This window comes from Spermophilus citellus (genome assembly GCF_964194105.1).
Source record: "Spermophilus citellus genome assembly, chromosome: 18".
Taxonomy (NCBI): Eukaryota; Metazoa; Chordata; class Mammalia; order Rodentia; family Sciuridae; genus Spermophilus; species Spermophilus citellus.
Genome location: NC_138200.1, coordinates 14,403,310 through 14,429,239, shown reverse-complemented (window position 1 = coordinate 14,429,239; position 25,930 = coordinate 14,403,310). Strand labels below are relative to the sequence as shown.

At 41.3% G+C, this 25,930-nt stretch overlaps 1 pseudogene across 1 annotated transcript; it reads left to right on the top strand.

Moving 5' to 3' along the window:
- Positions 1–4,933: 4,933 nt before the first annotated feature.
- Positions 4,934–10,383, top strand: LOC308637845 (protein max-like; annotated as a pseudogene). The gene is made up of 2 exons: positions 4,934–4,954; positions 9,925–10,383. The product of its transcript is annotated as a protein max-like (transcript).
- Positions 10,384–25,930: the final 15,547 nt, after the last annotated feature.

Below are 25,930 nucleotides of genomic sequence, written 5' to 3'. Positions count from 1 at the left end.
TGAATCAAGCTGAACCACAAATAAATCAGCTGAACATCAGAACAAAGCCTAACATGTTTTAAAAAGAAAAACCAAAGCCAGATGCGATTGCACACACCTGTAATCCCAGCAACTGGGGAGGCTGAAGCAGAAGGATTGCAGTTCCAGGCCAGCCTCCTCAACTTAGAGATCCTGTCTCAAAATAAAAAGTTCAATCCCTAGTATGCAAAGGAAAAAAAAAGAAAACCAAAATCCAAGCATTCAAGCACTCAAAGTAAAATCGACAATGCCCACGATACAATGCCATGAAACAATCATTGCATATGCCAAGAGACCAGAAAAAGTTGACCCACAAGAGAATAATTAGTCAATAAAAGCAGACTCCCTAGCACGTGTGGTGTTGCACACCTATAATCCAGCAACAGAGGAGGCCGAGACAGGAGGACTGCAAATTTGAGGCTGGTCTCAGCAACTTAGTGGGGCCCAAGGAGCATAGAGTCTGTCTCAAAAATAAAATAAAAAGGCTGGGGATTCATCTCAGTGGTAAAGTGCCCCTGGTTCAATCCCCAGTACCAATGCAGCCATTATGGAAAATAGTATGAAGTTCCCTCCAAAAAAATATAAACAGGGCTACCTTATGATCAGGCAAATCTACTTCTGTATATATATTCAAAGGAAATGAAATCAGCATCTCAAAGATGTATCGTTGTCACATTATTTGTAATAGTTAAGATATGGCCATCAGTAAGGGGTTGGGATAGCCCCAACCCTTCTCTCAGGGCCTTCTCAGAGCTCGTCCCAAGACGGGGTGAAAGCAAACTTCTAACTGATCAGCAATAAAAATGGAAGGAGGCTTAGCCCTCAGTGCTTGAATCTCTTTCACTATCTTTTCTTCCCATCCCAAGACTAAGTTTGGTGGGCTAGCTTGGAAAGAGCTTGAAAACTTCTGAGAGCAAGTGCTCAGCCTCTGACCAGCCTCCTCTGACTGTTTAACAAATTATGCATCCCCACAAAAACATATGCTCTGAATGGCCTCCCACCCCTGCTTAGTCCCTTCTAGGTGGGCCTCACCTGGTCTCTGAGCCGAGTGGGAAGCTTCCTGGAAACCACTGCCCTATTGCACCTCTCCCTCACTGCAGCTGCCCCAGAGCCTGGGCCTGGACCACAGAGGTTAGGAGAAAAGAAGGCATTAGAGGAAAAGAGAAGGAAAAAACCAGATTCAGCTTAGAGATGTCCAACCACAAAAGAAATTAGACACATATATACCTTCTGCAGTGTGTGGTAGAGACTTTTCATTTTATTTTTCCAAAGAAAAATGGAGAAACTGTCCCTCTTCCCCCCATTTTTGGGATCCAGGGCCTCATTTACTAGGCAAGTGTTCTACCACTGAGCTACAATCCCCTCAAGAAGTTCACTGAATGGAAAAAAAAATTAGCAGGTAAGATGTGGAAACAACCCAAGGGTCCATTGACAGATGAGAGGGTAAAGAATTATATATTTATATATATATTATTTATTACATAATTATACATATATTATAATGAAAGCCTTTAAAAAAGGAAAGTATCATGCCATTTACAAAACATGAATGAACCTAGAAGACGTTATGCTGCATAAAATAGATTGTGCATTATTTTTATGCACAATCTCACTTATATATGGAATTTTAGTCATTTACAAAAGCAGGGAGTAGAATGGCGGCTACCAGGGTGGAGGGGAAGGGAAGATGTACATCAAGGACCCAGAGTTCCAGTTATGCAGGATGAATTGGTTCTAAGACCTTAACATAGTTTAGGGACACCAATATTACTGATTTTATGCTTGGAATTTACTCAGACTTCAAAGTGTCCCCACCACAAAAATAAAAATGGTAACCCTGTACAGAGATGGATGTTAATTTGTTGATTGTAGTAATCAGTTCACTATGTGTGAATTAAAACATTAAATTACATATAAAGTGTAGAGCTTACATTTTTAAGTGGTACAAAAGAAAATTTTAAAGAATCAGATCTTTTTTACCTGTGAAATACTACTAAGTGGGCAATTACATCTCAATCATGATGAAAAAGGACTTATCATTTTCCAAATGAAAAGTATAAACTCACAGATCTTAGAACCATATTGAGACTCAAACATTGAGTTTTTGAAAACTAGCAAACAAAAAATTTTTAGAGCAAAGAATAAATACATGTTAGATGAAAATGAAATGATGAGCAAGGTGTCATGGCACATGCCTGTAATACCAGTGGCTCAGGAGGCTAAGACAGGAGGATCGTGAGTTTAAAGCCAGCTTCAGCAAAAGCAACTGAGTGCTAAGCAACTCAGTGAGACCCAGAATCTAAATAAAACACAAAATAGGGCTGGGGATGTGGCTCAGTGGTTGAGTGTCCCCAAGTTCAATCCCCTGTACCCAATAATAATAATAATACTGAAGACTTTTTATAAGAAATTATGCAGACCAGAAGACAATGGAATTATAGAGGGGGTAATTACAGATCCTTACAGATCTAAGGACGATGACTCAACATAGAATTTTATGCCCCAAAAAATCTTTGTCAAGTAAATTTAAAATTAAAAAAACACTATCATCTGGTGAGCAGATCAGAATTTATCACCATTTATTATAAGAAAAGCTAAAGTTCTTCACAGAGAAGAAAAACAATGCCAGAGAGAAACTTACAAATATTGAGCACTGGAAATAGGAAATATGTAGGTAAATGTGAACATTTTTTCATCTTTAATTTCTTTAGAGACCATTTCTAAAACAAAAATTATGACCTGATGTGGTGAAGTTTATAACAAAGGTAGAAGATATAACAGCTGCATTAAGGGCAAGAGGATGAGGGAAGATGTTGTAGGGTTATTATATGTGATGTGGTCCAATATTCTTTAATGGTTGTTTGTGGAAGGTTGAAGGGATCTATCGTAAACCCCAGAACAACAACAGGGGAAAAAAAAGTCTGTATCTAATAAGTCAACAGTGGATATAATAGGAAGTCCTAAAAAATCCAGGAAAAAAGTAGAGGAGAAATAAAAAACATCAAGGAGGGTTTAACACAATGACATAAATAATGGTATTAAAAATAAGTCTTGTAAAAACTTCTATTAAAGGGCAGAGGTTGCTATGCTGGAGTTAAAAGGGAACTGTGAACTATTAGTTGTATATAAGAAATTCATTTAATATAAATATATCAAGAACAAGTTAACATTCATGCAAAAAATGAAATTTGGTACCTCAAAAACCAAGGATTTGGGCAATCCTATGATGTAGTGACAAAATTTGGTACTTGAATGACTCACATTTGGTCTCCTCAGCAAGAAATATGTCAAATTGTCATGCTACATGGAGTCACAGGCTAAGGACTTAGGTTGAAAAGCTCTTATGAAAATTCCCCATATTTAGGCAATAAAGAGGCAAAGTACTATAAGTCTTTTTTGTAGACTCCGTAACTATCCATGTCTAGGCACATGAGCAAACTGGAGAAAGAGCAACCTCTATAAATTCCACAAACAAGCTCTGACCAAGTTTGGTAGTATCCCAAAGATGATCAATTTGCACACCCATCTGCCTGACCAGAAAAGTGAAATCATAAAGCAATCAAGTTTAATATAATTTAAAATTTATAATGTATCAAAGATTCAATAAATATGACTTATAATTCATTTAACAGTAAACATCTATAGATTTACTTCAGTTTTCTATCTCCATTGTGTGGACCAAGAGTGAGATACAGATCTTCCAAGAATTTGGGGCCCTGTCAGATTGTTGGTCTAGTAGTGCCCTGAGAGACTGGCAGAGACATTTGCATTGGTTTTGGTTTGTTCTATCCAAGCAGCTTCTCCAGCAGAACACCAGAAAATCTGAGAGGGACAGAACTCTCCTTTTTTTCTGAATCTAGACATTCAAATAATTCTTACGACAGAGAAAACTGAAGATAAGTTTCAATGATCACACACAAAAGGAATAAAATAGAACTATTTGAAAAATTCACACATGGAAGACTCTAACCAGCAATCCCTGAGGAGTAGGGCCATCAGATTTCTAGAATCACAGTTCTATAATACTCTGAATGTCCAGTTCTAAAAAAGAAACAAAGAAACAAATGTATAATCTAATAAAAACAAAGAACTTGATAGAAACATCACTTCTACATTTAAAAAAAGCACTCCTAAGGATGCTCTGACATTGCAATTAATAGTAAAAGATATTAACTCAACTATGCTGAATGAGTAAAGAAAACTGTAGAACAAAACAAGAATCTCAGTAAACAAAGTACAGAAAGGAAACAATCCTGGAGCTGAAAAGTACAAAAACTGAAGTGGAAAGTTTACTAGAGATATTCAAAAGCAAGGCCATTGAAATTACCCCATCTGAAAGAAGAAAACGAACAGGTTGAGGAGCCTGTGGAACACCATCATGCATATCAACTAATGCACCACAGACATTCCAAAAGGGAGAGAAAGACGGAAGAATAGAGCAAGGCTGCAAGTTCACTTACTCCATGACTCAGGATTCAAGTAGTGGGAGCACTGCTTTCTCAGTGAGGTAAGTGAAAGAGGGAATTCACCGAAATTCAATATCGGACCATCAGAAGCTCTTAGAGACTCAGAAATTTGGGTGCAGTGAACAATCAAGAAAGTACACTGGAGCCGAGCCAGTTGTCACAGTGGCACTTGTTCACTGCAGTGAGGAAGGATAACAAAGGACAGATTTGTTGTGGAAAACCTGTAGAACAGAGAAGCAACCTGAAGTCCCCTGATTCAGAGGCTGCACTGTGAACTGGTATTTAAAGACTGTTCTTTGTTTCTCAACTGGCAAGGGGACAGCTGAGGTCCATCATCTAGAGAAGACTATACTGACGCTTGGTGCTGTGGGATCCCAGCAGACCACAAAACATTGCCATACTGTCCCAGCAAGCAACTACTGTGCAGCCTAGTGTGTACCTAGGAGAACATGATTGAAACAGAGAAGACTGTACCGAGGAGGGTTAAATCAGAGTCAAGAAGAAGAGTGCAACTTACTTTCCCTTCGTGTGTCACATGACCAGCTGCAGAAGTTTCAGGAACCAGGTGGGTATGAACAACTCATGGACTAAACCTGTCAAGGCTGTATTCATCGCCAGCAGAGAGAGACCTGTGGAGGACTGGCCCCCCCTGCTCTGAGTACAATTCTTAGGAGGATACTGAGATCCAGACTCCCAATGGAGATGGGCATCCACCTGGCCCTGGGGCATGTTGATCTAATCTCTCTAAAGCAGATACCACACAATGAAGTCCCAAAGGCCCAATTAGAGTCAAGCTCCAGCTACCAAACTCCCCATGTAGCACTCTGCATCAGCCTCACCCAGGAATGCACTGATCAGGTCTAAACAGAACTGCAGGCAACAGTACTTCTCATCTGTCCTCACTTCACTGAGGAGAGGGGAAGTTGAAAGTTATTTTGACCAGCTTCAGTTTTAGGCCACTCCAGCTAGTGGCTCAGCGAGAAGGAGGGGGATGGAGAAGAGGACCTAGGAGGCAGAGGAGGAGCAGGAGGACACCGAGGAATGTAACAGCCCCAGTCCTGCTCTAAGGAATACACAGTCCAAGAAGAAATGAAAAGGCAGTCAACGATAGGTAGGGATCATCTGTCCTCATCCTCAGTTTTTCTTCCCCAATGTGCCTTTAATTAGTTTATTTATATGCGGTGCTGAGAATTGAACCCAGTGGAGATAGACACGTGCTAGGGGAGTGGTGTACCACTGAGCCACAGCCCCAGTGCTCAACAGTGTTGGCCACCTCAGTGGAGACAAGTTTTTCGTTTTTCATTAAGAGCATGTTCTTGCTGTGCTGATTGGTCTGTGGCTGTATATATACATATTTCTTTTCCCCCTCATTTTTAGCATTTTTTAATGGAAATTTTTGTTTTGTCTTTTAAGGGTTAGAGTTTTCATGTTCATTTATTTTTGCTCATTTTTCTTGTTTTCTTCCTCTAATAGCCAAATTCACCTGTTCTCTTTTCCTTCCTTTTCTTCTTTATAGCCATCACTTGCTACATCTCTTCTGCCTCCACTGTTCACATCTTTGCAGACTCCAAGCTTTCTTTTACCATCCCATCACATTTTCTTTTCTTTTAGTGAACCCTTTGGTTTATATAACTACTTGCCCCACCATTCATGTTGTTGCAGCTGTTGTACCATGGTGGCACAATTGACTCTTGCTGTTTACTTTAATGCAAGATCTAGTTCACAGCTAGTTATTGTTTGTGCTGCTGGCATTGCTGACCCCCCCCATTTCTGTCTTTGTGGTAATTAGTGTTGTAGATGTCCTACTAGGCACCAGGTATTTAATGCTGTAGATCATTTGCTTCTGATATTGCTATTCTTTGTTTCCCCCTTTTTCTGTAAGGTGTCAGGAACCTACTGGGACAATACAAGTTAAGAGAGTAGAGAATGCTGCCAAGCTAAACCCCGCCAAAAGACGGCATATCTTGCTCCACAAACTAACCATGCTCAAACAGCAATGATATTTCAATACAAAGAACAGAAAAAACAAAACCCCCAAAATAATGACCAGGCCCTGAGTAGGAATGTCTAGCAGGGACCCTCAGGTCCCACTCATGGACATCCACAATTACACAAAAAAACAAAGTTTGTGGATACCACACTTACAATGGGTCTCAGTCTAGATCATTCACATATCACTTTAGAATATACAGCTGTTAAGTGAAGAGCAATCAGAGGGTGTATACCCCACACCCTGATGTATACAACACCATAGCCAGACCTACAGAAGGACTGCACTCTTGAGACCTACAAGGAAAGCGGAATCCTCAACCTCTGACACAATACACTATCAAAATACACTAATCTTCACCAAAAAAACAAGCTGGGAAATTATACTATAAAACCTACTTGGAAATATATTGAGGGCTGAGGTTGTGGCTCAGGAGTAGAGCACTTGCCTAGCACGAGTGAGGCACTGGGCTCAGTCCCCAGCACCACATAAAAATTAACAAAGGTATTGTGACCATCTACAACTAAAAATATTTTTTTAAAAAATAAGTATATAGAAAAATTCACCACAACTTCATATCCCAGAATACTTTGACAAGAAAATGTTGTGCCCTAAAAAGACCTGCACATAAAAATAGAAAAGAATCCACCTCAACAGATTTATAAAACCTGACACAGGGGTCCACTTCTCTATCTACCAGGAAGGACGTTGGTGTGGAGGACACTAACTGCTACGGCTTCCAGGGCTTTGGCGAAACCTCAGAGGCGGGGTCTTCTGGCCAAGTGGCTGTGGTTTCATATTGTTGGAGCAGTCACTTTTGCCTGGAGGTTGCAGCTCTCTAATTTTGGTGTGGCCGAGTCAAGAAAGAAGGCATATGCAGATTTCTACAGAAATTATGATTCCATGAAAGATTTTGAGGAGATGAGGAGGGCTGGAATCTTTCAGAGTGCAAAGTGATTTTGGAATAAAAAGAATTTCTTTGGATTGAGGTCCTTAGAAGTTTGTACTGACTTGTGCTCCTGAACTATAAAACATGAAAGGCTAACAAATAATCTTTCTTGGAAAATAAACAATTAACAAATACTCTAAAAAGCAAAACAAAACCTGACCCAGGTTTACAAGAACTGTAAAAAAAAAAAAAAAAAAAGGTAACATGACACCTCCAAAAGCTTATAATTCACTGGAAACTGACTCCAAAGATATAGAAGTCAATGAAATATTAGATAGAGAATTTTAAATTATTGTAAAATGGTCAAGAAACTAGAGAATTTGAACAACTGGATGAATTAAGGAAATCAGTATAGGATATGAGTGAGAGATTCAATAGGAGATAGAGATATTGAAAAAGAACCAAAACTCTTGAAAATGAAATACAATAAATCAAAATGTTCTGTTGAACGCCTCTTTAGTAGAGTAGACCATGCTGAGGACAGAATCTTGAGCTGGAAGACCAAGTAGCCAGCTGTGAACATCCAGACAGCATTAAAGGAAATGATTAACCATGACCAGAATATACAAGAACTGTGGGACAACATTAAGAGTTCAAATTTAAGAATCCCTCGAATCAAAGAACATTGTGAGATGCAGACTAATGGCATCGATAAATTCTTCAGTGAAATAAGACAATTTTCCAAACCTTGAAAATGGGTTGGACATAAAACATGGGATTCATTCAGAACCCCAAATAGACAAGATAAAAAAGAAGTCTCTGTGAATGTTATAATTACAATGTCTAATGCACAGAACAAAGATAGAATTTTTTTAAAACTTCAAGAGAAGATTTGGGCTGGGGAGGTGGCTCAAGTGGTAGTGCGCTCACCTGGCATGCGTGCAGCCCGGGTTGGATCCTCAGCACCACATACAAAGATGTTGTGTCTGCCAAAAACTAAAAGTAAATATTAAAATTCTCTTTCTCTCTTTAAAAAAAAAAAAGAGAAGATTTCATTGTGACCTTTATGAAGGTCACTTTTAGAAATAAGCCAATCAATAACTCCTGCCTTCTTAGCACAATCCAGGAGGGCTTGGAATACTATGTTCCAAGCCCCATAAGAAAATCAACCAAGATTACTATATCCAGCAAAGCTACCCTTCAGAATCAAAGGGGAAATAATATCCTTATAAGATAAACAGAAACTAAAAGAATTAATGATTTCTAAGCTGGAACTAGAGAAAAATATTTAAATACAACAAAAATTTTTAAAAAAGAACTCCAGAGACAACAAATGTACAAATATCATTTTGAAGAGCAGATAATCAAATGAGAAACCGAACCACATTAAACATTAGAAATTAATCAAGTCTGGCATGGTGGTGCACACCTGTAATCCCAGTGGCCCAGGAGACTGAGGCAGGAGAATCTCGAGTTCAAAGCCAGCCTCAGCAAAAGTGAAGCATTAAGCAACTCAGTAAGACCCTGTCTCTAAATAAAATGCAGAGTACAGCTGGGGATGTGACTCGGTAGTCAAGTGCCCCCGAGTTCAATTCCTAGTAATAAAAAAAAGAATATAATAAAAAATGGTAGGAATTAAACATCTCTTTATAACAACATTGAATGTAAATGGTCTCAAATCTCCAATTAAAAGACATAGGCTGTCAAAATGGATTAAATATAACACCCAACTAAATGTTGTTTGCAAGAAACTCACCTTATAGGCAAAGACAGTCACAGGCAAAAAGTGAAAGAATGGAAATTGTTGTATCATGTAAATGGAACCTGAAAACAAGCCAGAGTAGCTACTCTAATATTCAACAAAGCAGACTTCAAGCCAAAAATCAGGCAAAGGATGTCAGTTCATGCTGATAAAGACATCAATCCAACAAGAAGTTCTGATAGTAAATACTTATGCCCCAAACATCAGTGCACCTAATTACATAAAACAGACACTACTCAACTTGCAGACTCAGACAGACCCCAGTACAATAATACTGGGTGATTTCAACATACCTTTCTCAACGAGAGGTCATCCAGACAAATTCAGTGAAGACCCTCTATAACTTATAAATCAAATGAGTGTAGACATCTATACACTATTTCATCCAACAGCCAAATTTTTTTTCCTCAGCCCTTCATAAAACCTTCTCCAAAGCAGACCATGTTTTAGGCCACAAAGCAACTCTTAGCAAATACAAATTTTTAAAGTGATATAATTTCTTGCATCTTATCTGACTGTAATGAAATGAAATTAGAAATCAACACCCCTCCCCCCCAAAAAACCTATAGAAACTCTAAAGACATGGAGATTGAACAGTATACTTTTGAATAATGAAAGGGTGATAGAGGAAATTGGGGGAAATTTAAAAATTCTTAAAATTAAATGAGAATTGATACACAAAATTCCAGAACCTCAGAGAGTGAGTGAGAGTGTGTGGGGGGGCATTTGGCTTGTTGTTGTCGGTGACTTCCCTCTCCCCTCCACCCCTCCCCCTCCCTGTCGCGCCCCTGGGCTGTAGGAAAGGAGCGATAAGGATGATATCCAGGTGGAGAGCAACGCTGACAAACGGGCTCATCATAATGCACTGGAACAAAAACGCAAGGACCCCATCAAAGACAGCTTTCACAGTTCGCAGGACTCAGTCCCATCACTCCAAGGACAGAAGGCATCCCGGGCCCAGATCCTAGACAAAGCCACAGAGTATATCCAGTATATGCGAAGGAAAAACCACACACACCAGCAAGATACTGATGACCTCGAGCGGCAGAATGCTCTTCTGGAGCAGCAAGTCCGTGCACTGCAGAAGGCGAGGTCGAGTGCCCAACTGCAGACCAACTACCCCTGCTCAGACAACAGCCTCTACACCAACCCCAAGGGCAGCACCATCTCTGCCTTCGATGGGGGCTCTGACTCCGGCTCAGAGTGAGAGCCTGAAGAGCCCCCAAACAGGAAGAAACTCCGGATGGAGGCCCCCTAAGCCACACAGGGCAGGCCAGCAATAAAAACTGTCCATCTCCTGTGTCCTCTCATCCTCCTCTCAGTTCATCATTAGAACGCTCAGAACCATTTAAAAGACTCTTTATTTTTTTTTTAATTTTTATTTGTACGTAGAAGCTCTTGGACAACAACTCTCCTTCTTCTTCCCTGTTTCCACTATTTTTTAAAAATGTATTCCCTTCAGGGATTCCCTGTCCCCACCAGACGTTTTTAAACCAAAACACCCCAACTTGGCAGCTTTTTCTGTGGAGGACAAATGGCTGGCCGGACCTCTGAGCACATGGCGTCCTGCCCACTCCACCAGCTCCTCCAGCCCCGTGGGGCACGTGCCTGGAGTTCGCCTGTCCTGCCGGGCCTCTCCTCCCAGTCCCCTCGCCTTTGTTTGATAGACTTTGTTAATCTGAACTGCTCTACTTTGAGAAGATGACCAGTTTGGAGTAATCAGAATCACCCCCTCTCCTTCATAAGTTTTTTTTTTTCCCTATAAAGCTATTTAACCCTCGTTGAAAGACCAGACCTTGAATTTTGTGGTATAAAAGGAAAATGGGGACAGATTTGCAGAGTTCTTGGCACGTTTTGCTCCCGCTTCTCTCAGCCAGCTGTGTAAGCCTGCAGTGCCAGCCGCACGGAGGGTCGAGTGACACTTGTGGTATGTACTGGAGATGGCAGCAGAGAAGCCGCAGCCACCAGGGAGGGGTAAGGGGTGGTTGGGGGTGGGACAGGGAGGGATCATTGGGTGGGGTACAGGTTTTGTATTGAGGGCCAGTGATGATGTTTTGATATTTCCTGCTACTGAAATTTGAATCTGAATGAATTGTCCCTATTTCTGATGATGTCAGTTATTGCAAAGCCACAGATTCATAAAGTAATGATCAGGGATGGGGATGTGGCTCAAGCGGTAGCGCGCTTGCCTGGCATGCGTGCGGCCCGGGTTGGATCCTCAGCACCACATACCAACAAAGATGTTGTGTCCGCCGAGAACTAAAAAATAAATATTAAAAAAATTTTTTTAAAAAAAGTAATGATCAATTCTTCCTTTCTTTTCGTGTGTATTTCTAAGAAATAGAGCCAACTGATTTTGTAATATAAATTCCAAGAGCGATTTACCTGGTACTAAACCCTCACCCCAGTGTGGCCCCTTTCCCCACCCTCACCCCACTTCCTCCTGTTCCAGAACCTCTCTCCATTATGTGATCCAGCCCTGGTTCTGGCTGTGGTCAACAGATCCCAGTGAAGGGTTGTGTGTGTTTGGGCCTCATTTCTTTGTCTTTTTCCCCATTCTGTTCCTGGCATTTGCTGATCTCTGGTGTATACTCTGTAGTCTTGGTCTGTGTTTGATTCCATTCCATGGAAATAAAAAGTATGTTGTACATACTGCGGAAGAATTGTCTTGCAAGTTAAGGCTTCCCTCTTTACTATAAGACTATAAATAAAAACTAATTTTATCCTTAAAAAAAAAATACCAGAACCTCTGGGACACTATGAAGATGGTTCTGAGAGGAACATGTATAGCTATGAAAGCCTACATAGGAAAATCCCAGCCAAACTAATGATGCATCCCAAGGCCCTTAAAAAACAAGGAACAAATAAATTTCAAAACCAGTAGAAGGAAGGAAATAATTCAGAGCAGAGAAAAAAATTACAAAGGGTCAGTGAAGAGATGGTTCTTTAAAAAGAAACAAGATTGGTATTTTCTTAGCAAAACTAACCAGAAGAAAGAGGAAAACCCAAATAAACATTAGAGATGAAGAAGGAAATTTTGCCACAGCCATCTCAGAAATCCAGAGGATCATTAGGGACTATTTCGAAAACTTCTACTCAAGTAAATTTGAAAACCTAGAAGAAAGTGACATTTCTAGATACATATGTCCTGCCAAAATTGAATCAAAAGGACACAGGAAAACAGACAAATAACTAGCAATGAGATAGAAGCCATAATGAAAAGTCTTCCAGCAAAGTAAAAAACCCACAACCAAATGGATTCTCAGCTGGATTCTACCAAACTTTTAAATAACTAATGCCAGTGCTCCTCAAATTATTTCATGAAACAGAAAGGGGGAAACAATTCCAAATTCATTCTATAAAGCCAGTATCATCCTGATATTAAACCAAAGAAGGACACTTTAAGAAAACTACAGACCAATATTCCTAATGAATGTAGATGCAAAAATCCTTTATAAAATGTTAGCAAATCATATTTGACAACATATTAGAAAGATTGTACATAATGACAACCAAGCTGTTTTTACACCAGGGGTTATGAGGATGGTTTAACATATGCAAATCAAATAGATATAAAGGACCAAAATATCATAGTCATCTCAGTATAGAGAGGGGCTTTGACAAAATTCAGCCCCCATTCGTGATTTAACAACAACAACAAAAAAAAAACACTGAAGAAACTGGGGTTAGAAGGAACTTACCTCATCATCATGAGGGAGATATACAACAAACCCAAAGCCAACTTCACAACAAATGGGGAAAATCTGAAAGCATTTCTGAAAAATCCAGAGGAAGACAAGATGTCTTCTTATCTTTCCTATTCAATACATACTAAAACTTCTAACAGAGCAATTAAGCAAGAGAAGGAAATAGAAGGGATTAAAATTAGGAAAGGAAGAAATCAAACCACTACTCTTTGCAGATGATTTAATCCTATACTCAGGAGATCCAAAAGGCCTGTAACCCCAGTAACTCAGGAGGCTGAGACAGGAGGATCACAGATTCAAGGCCCCTGGGTTCAATTCCCAGTACGACGACGACGACAACAACAACAACAACAAAAAAAACAATAGGTTTCCTATACACCAATAATGCATCCACTGCAATCAGAAAAACAATCCCGTTCATGATAGCCTTAAACCACACAGTAAATCTAACCAAGGAGGCGAGAGACCTGTAAAATGAAAACTACAAAACAATGAAGAAAAAATATTGAAGACATAAGAATGGAAAGGCCTCCTATGTTCATGAATAGGAAGGATTAATATTGTTAAAATGATCATACTATCAATAGCAACATATAGATTCAATGTAATCCCCATCAAAACACCAGTGACATTCCCCACAGAACTAGGGGGGAAAGTGTCCTAATATTCATTTGGAAGAAGACCTAGAATAGCCAAAGCAATTCTGAGCCACAAAAAAAGCAATGCTGGAGACATCCTAATACCCAGCTTCAAATCACTACAGAGCTTCAGTGACAAAAACTGAATGGTACTGCCACAAACACAGACACAGAAATCAATGGTGCAGCCAAGGAACTGAGCGAGACGAGAAACAGGACGCAGAGGACCCGAAGCTATGGAAAGCTAAGGATGTTTATGTTTATATGTCTCTTGTGTTAATCTTTACAGTTCAGCAAGCCTTTTGAGGTTAGCATAAGATACCAAGAATAACATTAAAATAATGCAGTGTTCATAAGCCATTTCCTTAGTCTCTTAGATCTAAGCCCAATGAGTAAGCACAATTCAAGGGGAACAAATTAACAAGAATATCCCCCAAATAATGTTAATCACGGGAAACGCATGAAGCTAGTCTCAGTCTCAAGAGGAACTTATGGCAAGTCTGACATGTCAGCAGAGTGTGTCCTGAGAACAGTGTGCTGTTCTTACTCGCTCCGGTGTGCCAAGAGCTCGGAGGACATTAACCCCGAGACAGCTGCAGGGCTTCCACAGGCCTCAAGACTTAAACCACTCCATCAGCGCAGAACAGAAGCACATACAGCTATAGTCACCTGATCTTCAGAAGGTGCCCAAAACAGACACTGGAGAAAATACAGCCTTTAAAACTGGTGTTGGGGAAACTGGCTATCCATATGTAGAAGAAACAAACCAGACCCCTTTTCCTTGTTTTTTTGTGCATGCATGTGTGTGCGTGTGTGCACACACACACGCACACACACCCGCACACACACCCGAAACTATGCAACTCCCAGAAGAAAATTTTAGGGTCAACACTCCAATATATAGGTACCGGCAACAGCTTTCTCAATGGAACCCCTAAAGCTCAAGAAATAATGCCAAGAGTTAATAAAGGGAATAGATCAAATTAAAAAGCTTCTGCCCAACAAAGGAAACACTTAGGAATGTGAAGAGAGAACCTATGGAATGGGAGAAAATTTTGCTAGCTACTCTTCTGACAGAGGTAGATATCTAGAATATATAAAGAACTCAAACTTAACACCCAAAAAAGAACCCAATTAATAAATTGTCAAATGAACTAAACAGACACTTCTCAAAAGAATACAATTGTGTGCATGTACAAATATGTAACAAATCCCATCAGTAATGTACAACTATAATGCACCAATAAAAACTGTGAAGGGCTGCAGTTGTGCCTCAGTGGCAGAGCACTTGCCTAGCACATGTGAGGCACTGGGTTTGATCCCCAGCACCACATAAAATAAATAAAATGTTGTGTCCATCTACAACTAAATAAAATTTTAAATTGTGGGGGGAAAATGCAAATGGCTAAAAAATATATGAAAAAATGTTCAGCATAATTATCAATTAGGGAAATGCAAATCAAAACTACACTCAGATTTCCTCTGACTCTAGTTAGAATGGTAGCCATCAAGAACAGACAATAAATGCTAGAAAAGATATGGAGAAAAAGCAACACTTTTAGAATATCCATAGGACTGTAAATTAGTACAATCACTATGGAACTCAGTATGGAGTTTCCTCAAAAGACTAGGAATGGGGGCTGGGGATGTGGCTCAAGCGGTAACGCACTCACCTGGCATGCGTGCGGCTCTGGGTTCGATCCTCAGCACCACATACAAATAAAATAAAGATGTTGTGCCCACCGAAAACTGAAAAGTAAATATTAAAAACTCTCTCTCTTCTCTTTCTCTCTTAAAAAGAAAAAAAGGACTAGGAATGGAACCACCATATGGCCCAGCCATACTACTCCCAGGTATTTATCTAAAGAAGTCAAGTCCACATACCATAGCAACACAAGCATACCCATATTATAGCAGCATGGTTCACAATAGCCAATCTACAGAACCAGCCTAGGCATCCGTCAGTGGACGAATGGATAAAGAAAATTGTGGTATATATACCCATGGAGTTTTATTCAACCATAACGAGAAATTCTGTCATTGGCAGGAAAATGGATGGAACTTGAGAACACTATGTTAAGCAAAATAAGCCAAACTCAAAAATCAAGTTCCATACACTTTCTCTCATGTGGAGGCTAGAGAGCAAAAAGGTAAGGAATGGTGTGTGAGAGAGGAATCTCATGAAAATCCCAGGGAGATCAGTAGAGAAGAGGAAAGGACTAGGGTGAGGTGGAGGGGAGGGAAAGGAGGAATATTTGCCAAATTATATTGCTATATTGTATAACATAACCATTATGTATGTTACAATGTTATATTACAATACGCCAATTAAAATATGGTTAAAAAATAAAATGCCTTCATTTGCACAGACATGAAAGCTGGGGGTGTTCATTACCAGGGAACCTGCCTTCTAAGAAATGCTAAAACAAGTCCTTCGGGTGGACATGAAAGGTTACTAGACAAACTTGAAGCTGATTGAAGAAATAAAGAACAATAGCAAAGTTTATCGTAAATACAAAGTCCAGTATCACTGTACTTTTGTAATTCCTTTTTTCTTATGCAATTTAGGACAAATGTGAAAATCAATTGTAACTCTTCGTGAATGAGTGTTTAGTGTAAGATGTAACCTGTGAGAACAGCAATATATAACAAGAATGGAGATGCAGAAGGGCATAGATCTGTGCACTATTACAAAGTCAGTGTTTGAACTCTAATAACCAATGGGTCAAAGAAATCAAAGAAATTAGAAAAGAACTTGAGATGAATCAAAATAAAAAACATACCAAAATGTACGTGTTGCCGAGAAAGCATTACGAGAGGAAAATGTATAGCTACCAATGCTCACATTAACAAGAACAAAGATCAGGCCAATAACCTAAATTTACACCTTAAGTATTGGAAAAGGAGCAGAAAACTCAATCAAAAGTTCCCATACAGAAGGAAATAATGGTTAGAGATGAAAGAGAAAACACAATAGAGAACTTCTTGGAAAAGACCAGCAAAACTGCCAAATCTGGCCAGGCGTGGTGGCATACACCTGTAACCCTAGTCAGTTGGAAGGCTGAGGCAGGAAGATCCCAAGATCAAGTCCAGCCTCAGTAACTTGGAGAGACCCCGTCTCCAAATGAACAGGGCTGGGGATTTGGCTCATTGTTTAACCAGGGATTAAACCTGGTGGGGCGGGGGGGGGGCCGCTTAAACACACACAATATTTGACTCCCTAGTTGACAAAGAAGTGTTAAATGTCCAATACTCTGTCTGGAGGGACTTTTTTCCTTGAATAGTTGAATGACTCCTAAATACATTCATATGCCAATAGCATAATTAAAGCAGTGACAAGGTAATTGAGTAGGAGGAGCTATAGAATATCTTTTCTAGCACCGTTTCAAGATGCGTCCTGGGTGCTTACTACACACTAGACACTATTCTAGCCCTGGGGATTCCACGAGAACAAGAAGGGTAAAATTCTGTGCCTTTGTGCATCTTACACATTTTACTGGGAAACAGGTGACAGAACAAGTCAATTTTAGATGGTGGTGACAGCAATGGAGAGAAAAAAAGTCAACCAAAAGGGATCAGGAGTATTGAGGTGGGGCACAAGTTCAAATGGTGGTCAGGGACACCTTCACCGAGAAGGTGACAGCTGAGCAGAGGCCTGAGGGAGCCAGGATATCCCAGGGGAAGAGAGAGCCAAACAGAGTAGAAGCCACTGAGCAAGGAAGAGAAGCGAAGGTGGTGTCACATTGGGACTCTAGTCCACTCAAGAGAATGTGGATTTTATTCATAGTGACAGGAAACCACTGGTGCTACAGCAGAAAGGGACAGCCTGCAATTCGCATTTCAAGAAGAGAATGATTTAGCTGGGCAGGTGGAGGGCAGAGCCGGGTTAGCACCACTGCAATAGCCCCGGGAAGAGGCGCATGTGTTCCGGATCAGGGTGTTTGCATTTGTGATGAAGCCACAAGGATCTGCTGACAGATCAGATGTGACACATGGAAGACATAGAAGTCCATCAAAGATGACTGTAAAATTTTTGCACTGAGTGACAGGAAAAATACAGATACCGTTAACCAAGGATGAGGAAGCCTACAGGATAAGGTTTGGCAAGGAATATCAGCAGCTCAGTTTTGGATGCTAGAAGTTTGAGAGTCCAGTAGATGTCGGAGTGTAGAATCCAGGGGAGAGGTTTGCCCTGGACATAGAAGTTTGGAACTCACGGTGCACACAGGCATCTGTGCCCAGATTCCCCTCCAGTGTGAGATTGGCTGTCCAGCTACTCCAAGGTCTGTCTGCAGACAGCTTCCTCCTCACCCCACCTCAGCTGCAGAGAGCCACCCTGCCCAAATGTGAGTCCTTCTGGGGACCCCTCACAAAATATTAATGGAGCTAGGAAGATAAGCCCCAGCAGGAGAGGGCAAAGATGACAATGGCAATCAGCTATTGTCACGCTCCATTTGTGCTTCTGTAACAGAATACCTGAGACAGTAATTTTTATTTTTAAATAACATAATTATTCATATTTATGGGGCATGCTGAGAAGTTGATACATGACTATATTGTGTCAGTTAAGTATCAGAATGCTTAACTTATTCATCATCTCATATAATTTTGTTGTCGTGAGAACATTCAAAAATCTTTTCTATTTTGAAATATAAAATATTGTTAATGCTGGAGATGGGGTTGTGGCTCAGTGGTAGAGCACTCGCCTAGTGAAGGTGAGGCACTGGGTTTGATCCTCAGCACCACATAGAAATAAATAAATAAAAATAAAGGCATTGGGCTGGGGATGTGGCTCAAGCGGTAGTGCGCTCGCCTGGCATGCGTGCGGCCTGGGGTTCGATCCTCAGCACCACATACAAAAATGTTGTGTCCACCGATAACTAAAAAATAAATATTAAAAAATTCTCTAAAAAAATAAAGGCATTGTATCCACCCACAATTTAAAAATAAACATTAAAAAAAAGAAATCATGAAGTATTTGTGAGAGTGGGTAATTTTGAAAGAACAGACATTTATTCCCCCAGAGCTCTGGAGGCTGATAACCCAAGATCAAGGCACTGGTGGGTTCAGTGTCTAGAAAAGATCTAGGATCTGTTTCCAAAATGGCACGCCAGTGGAGGAGGAAAGCTGTGCCTCACAGAGCAGGGGTGGAGGCCCCATGCCCTGAACACCTCTCGAAAATTTACCAACACTATTGTATTTGGGAGATGAACTTTCCAACTAATGAATTCAGGGGCACACGTAGACTATAGCAGCTACCTGTGTTCCAGAGCTCTTGTGGGATTGAGCAAGGCCACTGTTAATGGCCCAAATGTTCCTTCCATCCAAACTGGGTTCCTCCCTTGCCCTTCCATGGATGTCAAATCCTATTATTTTGTATGTCAAACCACATCTCAGAGTCCGCTTCCCCAGAACTCAAATTCTAACAAGACCCATCAGCATATAGATGGTTATATAAAGTCTTGAAGTTGTATTTAACACATATACAATCCCTAAAGTATTTCAGGAGTATTTCTTGGGAACAGATCAATCTGTATCCTAAGCCAATATCCTGACCTGGGGAGTCCAGAGGAAGAGAGAAAATAGCTGCCATAAGTATTTCCTAGTGGCCACAATAGGAAAGGCCAAAGATACCTGATCTCATTTGTACCTAGGAAATTCTAATTAACCTTCAGCTGTATATCATTTTGCACCCAGCCATGAAAAACCTGAAAGTCTTCATTTAATCCATGTAATGAAACAAGAATCTACTCTTCCATACTGATCCAAATGAATTGAAGAGAAAGGAAAGCTCTTCCTTTTATAGATTTTTAAATGTACAAGAAAAAAAAGGAATTAGAAAATTTACCATTAGGCAAATGCACAGTAATAACGGTGGCAGAAAACTCCACTAATGGATGCCAAGATTAGTGTGCCAAAGTTTGAGGAGAAACAATATTTCAAGGGATATCTCCCAAGATATGCATTCATTACAAAGGGGAAAGAAGTATCTTTTCAGTGGAGAGGTGCAGAAGACAGCCCCTTAACCAAGTGATCAAGGTCATTGGGAGGAACCAAAAGTATTGACAAGTCCAAACTGAAGAACATTCTATAAGACACCTGATCAATACCACTCCAGTGCCACGGTCATTGAATAAAATATAAAGGAACTGTTCTAGTCTATAGGAGACTTGAGAACTAAAAGTCATGTGGGATCCTGCAATAATAAAAGTTTGTATCAGAAGTGCCAAGTTTAAAATAAGGTTGGTAGTTTTGAAGTGGCACCCCCTTTCTCCACAGAAAAGCCCTTTTAGCCTTGGCTGATTTTAGGACCGTCAGCAAAAGAGTCTCTGTGAAAGGTTCCAATATAGATAAACTTCAGATTTTCGTGTCGCCCTGTTTTACTTGGCCACTGGCCGGGAAGATGCCAGCACTCCAGGTGCTGGACACCCCCTGACTGGTTTTTCACAAACATATCCAGTAGAGTACTTTGTAGAAAAGTGCAAACAAGGCCTCTGACCTTGGGCTGGGCTTCACAGAGATGTCTACGTTTTTAAGATAAGTTACAAATGGGCTCCATGGTAACCGCTGGCAAGGGAGGAAAGAAAGGGGAGAAGCAGCTCTCCCCTTCTCAGGTGCTGTCCTTGAAGAGTTAACTTGCCCAGAACAGTGAAAGAAAAAGCTGCTTTTATGTGAACTTCTGCAGATGTGAACTTCTGAGCCCCTCCCCTGACATGCTGGGTATAAAATTCTGAAACTCCCTGAACTCAGGGTTCAGGGGGATTAATTGATTACAGCAAAGTCTGTGCCCTCTGAACCTGGCTGCAGCCAAATAAAACTGTGTCCTGCTATCTTTGGTGCCTTGCCTCCTTTGTCCCTACAACAGTTTATTAACCACATGGTACCAGTGTTCATTTCCAGGTTCTGATCAGTAGGCTGAAGTTAGGAGAAGCAGAATGAGGGATATTCAGGACCTCTCCACATTCTATCTGCAACTTCTGTAAGTCTAAAGTTATCTAGTTGAGGCTTCCACCTCTTGCTGTTTTGGTTCACTTGCCTCGGGGTCGGGTGTGGGGAGCCCTACAACCACGTGGAGAGGGCTGTGGAGAGGGCTGTGTGGCCTCCTGCCAACAACCACATGGGGGACCCTCCAGGTCCATTCAAGGCCTCTGATGACTGGAGCCCTGGCCAAAGTCTTCAATTCAGAACAATCCACATAAGCCACTTGTGTATACCCAGTAGACAAAATGTGAATATGATAATAACTGCTTTGAGTCGCTAGATTTTCTATTTTAAATCGAGAAAATTGCTGTTTTGCTCAATGGCCGCCAGATGGCGTCTGGATTCCTAGGCTACAGGCAAAAGAGGCTGCCAACATTGGCGGGGCGGGGCCGGGCGGGGCAGGGCGGGGTGTGTGTGCAGTGGGCAGGTACTGGGGACTGAATCCAGGGTTGCTCTACCCCTGAGCTACACTGCCAGCCCTTTTCATTTGGGCAGACTGGGTCTAATTGCCGAGGCTGGTCTGGAACTTCTGATCCTCCTGCCTCAGCCGCCCAAGTCGCTGGGATTCCAGATGCGTGCCACTGCACCCAGGGAGGCCATCAACGTCTTAAAAGAAGTTAATTGCTGAGATAGTTTACAAAATTTATTGCCAGGCCAATAAAAATATAAGTTTTTTTCCCCTAGAACTAAACAACTTGATTATAAGGTTCATTTGAAATAATAGGCAAATATAGAGGGAACCAAACCAGTGCCCCCACCGTGGCCAAGAAAATGGGTAGCCCTACCCCATAAGTAAAAACACAAATTGTCAGTGAATGACTAAGAAGATCACGGAAGGATGAGAAAACCCAGGAGCACACACAACTGCTTATGGAAATTTAACATGATCATATGATAGTTTTTAATTTAGGAAAGGATTTTAGGGAAATTGTTTTGTTGTTGTTCAGGGGTGTTTGGGGTTTTGCCTGGTGATGGGGATGGAACCCAGAGCCTGGCACATGCTAGGCAAGTGCTGTACCCCTGAGCTACATCCCCAGCCCCTGAGGAAATTTTTTTATTTAATAATGTTGGAGCAGCTAGCTAACCATGGCCAGTAGGGTGCTGATCCACTCCTGATGCAGCATGCCAGATTAAATCTTAAACGTGCTTGAGATCTACAAGAAAAAAATACAACCCTCAAGTAAGACACTGGTGAATTCCCTTATGAATCAGGGGCTGATACATTTTCTAGTAAGAGACCCTTGTTAAATGACGAAAAGTGAAAAACTTTTGCACATCCAGAAAATAAACACACCACACACAATCAAAAACTACGAGACAAAATGAGAAAAATATTTACAGATTATAACACAACGTAAATGTTCCCCCAACATAAAGAGCTTCTAAAAGGAGAAAAAGACCAAGAACCTTTTGAAAGTGGGCAAGATATATGTGAACAGAAAGATCACATCAAGAAATGCAAATGATAGCCGAACACAGTGTCCACACACCCGTGATCCCAGGTGGAGGCAGAAGAATTCCAAGTTCAAAGTCAGCCTCAGCAACTTAGTGAGGCCCTGCTTCAAACTTTAAAATAAAAAGGGCTGGGAAGGCCGGGGTTAGCACTTGCCGAGCATGTGTGTGGGCCTGGGTTCAATCCAGCACGCATATAAACAAACAAAATAAAGGTATTGTGTCCATATACAACTAAAAAAATTTAAAGAAAAGGGGGCGCTGGGATGTAGCTCAGTGGTAAAGCACGCCTGGGTTCAGTCCCTGGTACCAAAAAGGAAAAAAAAAAATGCAAATGTCTTCTGAACATATGAAAATATACTTGACCTTGCTTACAATAAAAAAAAAAATTGAGACTACACTCGGATCACATTTCTCACCTATTTCATTAGCAAAAAAAAAAAAAATCCTCATATTTGCCAAAACTGCTGGCAATGCTGTGGGGAAACAGGCTCTTTCACACTGCTGGTGGAATATAGGGTACAGTTTCCTTGGAGGCAGATGACATGGGTCCGAGGTGCCCACTATGCTGGTTATCCCGATCTGCTCCTAACATTATGCACAGGTGTTGAAATGCCAGGATGAGGCTGGGGCTGAGCCCAGTGGCTGAGCATTTGCTGAGCCTGTGGGGGGCCCTGGACTCCATCCCCAGCACCACAAAAGTAAATGCTACACTGTACCCCATAAATATGTACAGTTACTGTGTGTCAGTTGAAATATACATACGGAGAATCTGGCAATATCAAGGTAAATTTGGCTTTTAACCCAGCAATCCTGCTTCTACAATGTTATCCCAATGACACATAGAAATAGAACTATGTGGATGTGCCTTTTCACCGAGGTCCTATGTGACATAGCAAAAAAACTAGAAGCTCTTGACATGGCTGTAGCAAGGGTTTGGGTTAAAAAAAAAAAAATCCAGGGCTGGGGATGTGGCTCAAGCGGTAGCGTGCTTGCCTGGCATGCGTGCGGCCTGGGTTCGATCCTCAGCACCACATACCAACAAAGATGTTGTGTCCGCCGAGAACTAGAAAATAAATATTAAAAATTCTCTCTCTCTCTCTCTCTCTCCTCTCTTAAAAAAAAAAAATCCCACCACATCCACATAAATAGAGCACCATGCAGAGTACATGCACTGTGGAGTGTGTGTGTTGTGTAGTGACCTCCAAGACCCAATGAAGTGAATAAACCTGTGCTAGGCCACCACCTTTTGTGCAATAAGGAGGAAAATGATTACACATGTTCATTTGCTCATATTTTCAAAAAAAGTGAAATTTTAAAAAATTCCAGCCATAAAATATGAATTAAAAGGGGCATATCAAGAACTTCTGTGGACTAGCAGCTTTGGAGGCTGAGGCAAGAGGATCACAAGTTCAAGGCCAGCCTCAAGCAATTTTTTAAGGCCCTGGGCAACTCGATGAGACACTGTCTCAAAAAAAATAAAACGATTAGGAATGTGACTAAGTGGCTAAGCACCGCTAGATTCAATTCCTGGTACAAAAAAAAAGAAAGAAAGAAAAGAAAAGAAAAAAAAAAAGAAGATTTCCACAGAGGGTTTCTATCCTATTTGGTACTTGGGATTGAACCCAGGGCACTTTATCACTGAGCTATAGCCCCAAACTTTGTTTTTATTTTGAGACGGGGTCTGACCTAGTTGCTTAGAGTAGCTTTGAACTTGAAATCTTCCTGCCTCAGCCTTCCCAGTCACTGGGATTTGAGGCATGTTCTACCATGCCTAGCAAAAAAAAATTAAGTTTTTGCAGTGCTGGGGCTTGAACACTGGGGCTTGAACACTCAGTGCTTCATCACTGAGCTACATCCTCAGTCTTTTTTATTTTTATTTTGAGAACAGAGTCTAAGTTGACCAGGCTGGCCTCAAATTTGTGATTCCCTGCATCAGCCTCCTGAGTCTCTGGGATTACGGATGTGCACCACCATGCCCAGCAATGTTTTTAAATTTTTCAAAATAAACCCAGACACTGAGAAGTGAGCTTCCTGCACAAAGCCTCCTCCTCAGGTAGAAAGGAAGGAAAGAAAAGCCCCCATGCTCAAGGCTCCCAGTTGAGATCAGGAAATTCAAAGGCGGAGATGTCCTCATACCATGATTAGTGTGGCCAGAACTGAACACTTACCCTCCACAGAGCTGAGACAGTCAGGGACCACCACAGAGACAAAGGGCAAATGCCCTCTTGGGCCTTGGCTCATAGCTTAACAGCCATGGAAAGATCCCACCTTCACTCAGTTTGTCGGATTCCAAATTTGCCTCCTTTATCCACCCAGGTGCATCCATCTAACTCATCCTCATCACTGGGCAAGGGTGATGGAGTGCAAGTCCCTGCCTGTGGTGCACGCCTCTAATCCCAGTGGTGGGGGAGGCCGAGGCAAGAGGATGGGAAGTTAAAGATCAGCCTCAACAACTTTGCAAGACCTTGTCTCTATCTAAAAATAGAAAAATAAAAGAGGTGGTGGTAGCTCAGTGGTTCAGTCACCAGTACCCCTGCCCTCTCTCCAAATGGAAAGAAATTCAATTTGTGCTTATTTTTAAAACTCCAGAGGAAGGTAATCTAGGAACTTTTAGTGGCCCAGGTGAGTCTGAACATCAGGCCCGCCCTGCCCAGGCAGCAAAACCCAGACTGTGGGCAACACTTCATGGTCTCTCAACAGCTAAATGAAAGTAAAAAAAGAAATGAAGGCGCTGCCCATAGATAAACTACACTTAAGAACTGAAGAAAAGGGCTGGGGTTGTGCCTCAGTGGTAGGGCGCTCATCTAGCACATGCGAGGCCCTGGGTTCGATCCTCAGCGCACCGTAAATAAAATAAAGGTATTGTTTCCAACTACTTCCAAAAAATAAAAAATGCTTAAAAGAAAAAAAAAAAGAACTGAAGAAAGTTTTTGTAATGATTGCCTAAGGCTTCATGGGCGTTTCCTTAAGTTGAGTGAGAGATAGGAAAACAACTTTATAGTCTTCAACACCCCACCCAGCAACAAGATTGAAACTCTTTTATCTAAATCACAAAACCTGGACAGTCCTGCTTCTAAACTAACTCCAGGCCAAAGACGACATTCCAGCCTTGGACAAAGAATACTAACTGGAGCCCCCAGCATCTAGAGAGGCTGAGGCAGGAGGATCTCGAGTTCAAGCTCAGCCTGGGAAACTTAGTGAGACCTTGTCTCAAAATAAAAAAGGCTAGGGATGGAGCTCAGTGGTAGAGAGCCCTGGGTTCAATCCCCAGTGAAACAAGACAACCTAACTGTAGCCAAAAGAAATAAAGATTGCATTAATCAAGACAAAAAGGCTCTCCTGGGCAGCAGGTGTGGTTCCAGAGCAGGGCAAACAAATAATCCTAAGAATAGAAATGGTAGTAAATTGGAGTCTTTCTGGAATTAATTCTGAGGACTTCATCAACTAAAAAAATTATACTTGTCACACAGAAACCCAGTTAGTTATTTGTTAATTCTTTATATCCTGACAGCTTAATATTGAAACAGTTCTTCAACTTCCTGACAGTGAGAATAAAATCTTCCTCAAACTGAAGACAGATGCCAAGGAAATTAAGACTGGCATATTCCCGGGCTAGGCACAGCCTAGCTGAAGCTCCGTGTGTCTACCACCTGGCTTTCTGTTCTGTACATTGTAACCACTCTGTAGCCTGGGGGAGGCCGTCTACTGCTTCTCCCCAGTTTGACCAAAGTGCATAAAATTCCTTTTTCCTTTTTCCATCAGTTGCCGGTTTCTTATGCTGGCGGGTGGACCACCAAATTCCACCACCCAGGACCCCTGGGCTAGGCGCAGGTAATAAGAAGAAATAGAAAGCCAGCGGAAGTTGTTTTTAATTTCAAAGGGACCATTTCAATCTCCTGGAGTCCCAGGTCCGGTTCTCCTGAATTCCCTGGGTGCCATTGTGTCCTCAACACGGCACCTAACACTTCTAGGGCACATCCCTTGAGCAACCTTCTACAGGGATTCCTTTAACACGGCATAATGG